Source organism: Pinus tabuliformis, chromosome 8 (genome assembly GCF_031772625.1).
Source record: "Pinus tabuliformis cultivar Carrire ecotype Pingquan chromosome 8, CPIR1, whole genome shotgun sequence".
In the NCBI taxonomy this organism is placed as follows: domain Eukaryota; kingdom Viridiplantae; phylum Streptophyta; class Pinopsida; order Pinales; family Pinaceae; genus Pinus; species Pinus tabuliformis.
In genome coordinates this window covers 640,537,748-640,542,806 of record NC_142294.1, presented here as the reverse complement: position 1 = coordinate 640,542,806, position 5,059 = coordinate 640,537,748, and the positions used below count along the sequence as shown (strand labels likewise).

The window sequence follows — 5,059 nt, the reverse complement described above, 5'->3', positions numbered from 1 at the left end:
GTTATGTATTAGAGACGAATAAGACCTTTCAAGCTCGTACATTCTAGAGAAGGCCAAGGACCATGATCTGTGGTGAAAATTTTCAGGCTGCTTGAATTTACTTTTGTAATCTACTCCCTATTTATGTATGGTGTGATGCTTGGACCCATGCCCTCTTGTTTAATATATGTTATTATGTATATAGTTCTTTATGATGGGTCGGCCTTGTACTTAGTTTTGGTGGGATATTTGTCTAGAGCATTCTTAATGATATCATAGTAGTCAATATGGTCACTAATCACATGCACATCATTGGATAATGGAGATCATCACAATGCAGCTTGCTGCAAGAATGCTTGGAACATTGAAGAAGCCATCAGATTTTTTGTGCCTCTTTCCATCTGTCCCTTCCCTCAACAATGGCTTACAACATCTATGGTATTTTATACAAAATTTTATGCAAGAACAAGATATCCATGCCTAACAATCAACTTGACTTATCATGACTTTAATCTTTATATAAAAAAACATAGATAGATAGATACATTGATTTTGATTAGAATTGTAACTTGTTTCCAAAATTGATTTTTGTACAATATCTATCATAAGTTTAGTGTAAATATTATCTAGCACCATTCATAAGTTGTTTCCAAAGAAAGTACCTTATCATTCTAATTTGTGTCCTCATACACTCATACAGTGATCACAAGCCTATTTCCCAGGTCTTTATATTGTTATTTGTCATGGTAATAAATGTTGATTGAATGATCTTAAACATTGTAAATATATAATTTTGAAACATTATAATGATGTGTAGAGATTTCATTGATTTTACAAGACACTTCAAGCTACTAGTTCCTTTTCTATTGCCTTACGGCGTGTTCTTTGCAACATATAGTGCAAATGCTAGTTACTCACTATACCGAACCGAATCGAAAATATTTAATTCTTCGCGCACGCCAAAGTAGGAACTGAGGAAAACACAATAATCGCGTATAAGATTATATGTGCCACATTGAAACAAATTCAACACGCTTGGGGTAAACCCTGGGAGTCTTCTTGGTTACCTCTTATCGCAAGCTTTGTAACGCTCTCCACCCAGATTTACATTGATAGGATACCGACTCTGTTATCTGAAATCTTGTGTTTCCGGTTTGTCAATGGCGGATCAAAGGTCGGCTGAGTGCAACATCGACATTGCAATGAACAGATCACAGAACTGTGCAACTGGATCTTCTGAAACATCGAATTTGTTTAGAAGATTGAACAAAATCCCCGCACTGAAGCTCATTTTGAGAAAGTTCGCCAAGGATTTTTTGCAGTTGGGCAAAGATGGTCCGCGGAGAATTATGCATGCAATCAAAGTTGGGATTGCATTATCACTGGCATCTATGTTCTATCTAACGGATAAATTATTTCATGGCGTTGGTGGCAATGCCATCTGGGCTATCATGACTGTTGTGATGGTTTTTGAATTTACTGCAGGTAATGTGGATCGTTCATTACATTTGTTTTAAGAATGATAATGCATTCAATCTGTACAATTTGCAGTATTCTCACGGATAAATGTTTTGACAGAGGCTATATGGCTTCTTGGCCCATATTGAATTGAAGGAAAAACTTTGGCCTTATCTTCTGTGGAATATTTTCTTGCAGGTGCTACTTTGAGTAAAGGCTTGAATAGAGCAATCGGCACATTGCTAGCAGGCACTTTTGGCGTATTTGTAGGGTTCATTGCAGACACGTTTGTGGGTCTACGGGAGCGCATCGTTATCTGCTTTTCATGCTTTGTTTTAGGTAGGTTGATAATTTAAAGAAACTTTCATAAACTAAAAAAAATTAATTTTATTAAAAGGAGGAGAAAAATAGGCTGAACCATTCTAACCCTTCTGTGCGTTCTAGTTTTGCCTATTTTACTGCTTCACGTTGTGGGTATATGTTTGTTTTAAGAATTCTAAATTATAGCTCATTTTAGAATGGGAAGAATTTCTGGACATAGATTCTTGATATATGATACATGCTCAGGGTACGATAAATGAAAGTGTTGCTGATATAGATATAGGTTATTTTGAAGTATTGATAAAAGAAAGTATGGTATAATTACGATTATTTTGGGTGATTGAGTGGAATCATTATTATTTTATTAAAGTTTTTTAATTGGAAATATGATGGGATTTTATATTTTGATAATTATTGTTGTAAAGATTTGGAAAAAATACTTTTAAGCGAATATACTTGTCCGTTAGCCAAATACCAGCAACTGTTGTATACTGCAGCGAAATACCAACAACTATTGTAGATTGCAGATTCAGCAAATATACTAAAATATGGTGATTATGAGAAAGTTCAATGATCAAATTCTAAGGTATTCCCTGAATCTACAATTAACTAAATTAAGTGGATACCAACAATCTCACTCTTATAATTCCTTTCCTTTATAAAAAGTATAATATCCACAATTGATTTCCGCTATAAATTCCTGCAACCATGTCCTTAGATGATTGAGGTGGCTAGCCACACAATCCCTCTGTCGTGCATCATTTTCTTTATGTGGTGCATCCCTTGTATTGTAGATCTCTTGTATATTATCTTGTTTGAAGCATTTTGCTCGACTTTTGTGCGGGATTGGGTTTCTTTCAATGTTGGCTACAATTTCTCTATATAGGATTAGTGTCCTTACTGTGTCTGATCAGTACACAACATGACGAGATGCGAGTTGTAACCGGTATCTGATGATTTAACTATAATTCCTTTCGCATCAAGCAGTGGCAGTTGCAACATATCTGCGTTTTCTGCCCAACATAAAGCGCAAATAAGATTATGGCGTCCTGATTTTCCTCCTCACTTTCAATATGGTCGCAGTCTCAGGATCCCGCTTTGACAACGGTTTCCGTATTGCTTACCAACGACTTGCTACGATAGCCATTGGATTCGCCATTTGCCTCATCATAAGTTTAATAGTTTCTCCAATCTGGGCAGGAGAGGATCTTCACAAGTCCGTCATTCGTAAGATTGAAGGCTTATCAAAGTCCATAGAAGGTAGATAAATTATGGGATCAAATTAATGCCAGATGATGTTACTTAATTTACAAGGCAGTAATAGTATATATAATATTCTGCCATATGATGCATGGACACAGGATGCGTGCTGGAGTATTTGAAGGACCCCGACGTCCTAGAGGCGGGAGAATCCGCAGACGATCCAATCTCCCAAGGATACAGAAATGTCTTAGATTCTAAAACCAGTGAAGAATCCATGGTATACATACTCTTATTTGGTTTGGTCGAACCTGTTGCCAACGTCTATAGGTTGAATTTCTGGTCATGTGTTAACCGGGAATGTGAATATTTTGGAGCCAAACAATCAATATATTCACTTTTTATTTTTCAGGCAACTTTTGCTACCTGGGAGCCGAGACATGGTAAATTCAGATTCGGTCATCCATGGAAACAATATGTTAAAGTGGGAGGGACGCTACGTCACTTGGCATACTCTGTTGTTGGCCTGCACGGATGTCTCCGCTCAGATTTTCAGGTGAGCCCTCAAATATTGTTTATCAATCAACGTTATCCATGTTGAGTCTAGGCTTTAATTATCGTTTATGTTCCAGGCACCTCACTTTACCATAGAGGCACTCGAGAAACCATTGACCAAGGTGGGCTTCCAGGTAACCCTTGTACTGCGACAGCTGGCAGAAAGCATAAGATGCATGGAACAATGCCTTCCCTCACAAAACGTAATGCAGAGCCTGCACGATGCACTACAAGAACTCAATATGGCATTCTGTCTTCAGTCAAAACTTTCGCACTTCATCCAGCCGTTCTGCTGTGCAGGTCAATGTCTTTCAAGTGCAGAGACCACAAATCTCAATGTAAATCTCACTCAAACTCCAGAAGACCAGGATCATCAACCCAGGCAGATATTCAAAGATGTCGAGCAAAATATCATTTGTGATCAAGACGAACACCGGTCCAGCTCTGAAATGTCATCAGAAGAACTGGATCCCCCGGCTAGAAGAGAGGAAATAGACCGTGAAAGAAAATATACTCTGTCAGAAACCTGTCGTCTTTCGATGAAAGGCAGATATGGTGTAGAATTTGCCGAGCCACTTCCATTTGCCGCCTTTTCATCCCTTATAATGGAGATTGTTGCAAGGCTAGAGCGTGTGATAGAAGCTGTACACGAGCTCGGAAAGCTTGCATCCTTTAAACCTTCTGCTTGTACAGAGTTTATATTTGTGGAAAACCTTAAGAGGGTGGCTTGAAATCAGCTTTTCATGTACTGCAATCCTCAGATACTTCAAACGGCCGTTAGATTTGCTGAGAGAAGGAATCATTTTCAAACATACTAGCCAAACGAGTTGTACAATATTATGGGAATACTTATAATTTCACAAATTTGGTATAATATCACAAAATTGTAGTTGATACCACATGTTACTGTGTAATTATCAGTGATATAAAATCTCGAGCACTAAGATTATCCATTTCTCCAGCTGTTCCAAAATATTTAGCATAAGTATATATATCTTAAGGAAGACTAAGCCTCTTCCTAAGCCTCATATATGTTGTTGGCGATTTATGAAAATTCCATGACACACAGACAAAAAAAACGCTCTGTTTTTATACTCGGTTTAACACAGAAAACCCAGAAAATCACTTGGTGGAAATGGTGTTTCAGCAACACAGTTTTTTTTCAGTTCCTGTAACTGGTGTTGCAGCAACGCTGTTCGTGGTGTTGCAGCAACGTAAATATTTGACGTAAAGTATTTTTGAGTTATGGTGTAACATCAACAGGAAAAAAAATTAACTTGCGTTTATTAAAAGTAAACTAACTGTTACAGGAATTTCATAAAAGATTGTTCTTTAAAAAAACACCTTCCTCTTGAGAGAGGGATTCAACAGGGCTACTTTAGAGACACTTCAAAACTTAAAAGGACTTCAAGCTGTAAACATAAAATACATTACTGTGTCTGCAGTGCTGTACATTACAGAAAACAAAATACTCTGTCTCTTCTGAAAAATCAATAGGTTGTTTTTCACTGCTGTGTCTGCACTCTGCATTGCTGTGACTGCACTC

The 5,059-nt window shown here is 37.4% G+C and overlaps 1 pseudogene across 1 annotated transcript; it reads left to right on the top strand.

The window, feature by feature from the left end:
• Positions 1-1,139: 1,139 nt before the first annotated feature.
• LOC149237158 (aluminum-activated malate transporter 14-like) lies at positions 1,140-4,322 on the top strand (annotated as a pseudogene). Its single transcript, XR_016245911.1, has 6 exons — positions 1,140-1,464; positions 1,594-1,776; positions 2,746-3,018; positions 3,120-3,238; positions 3,371-3,514; positions 3,591-4,322. The product of XR_016245911.1 is annotated as an aluminum-activated malate transporter 14-like (transcript).
• Positions 4,323-5,059: the final 737 nt, after the last annotated feature.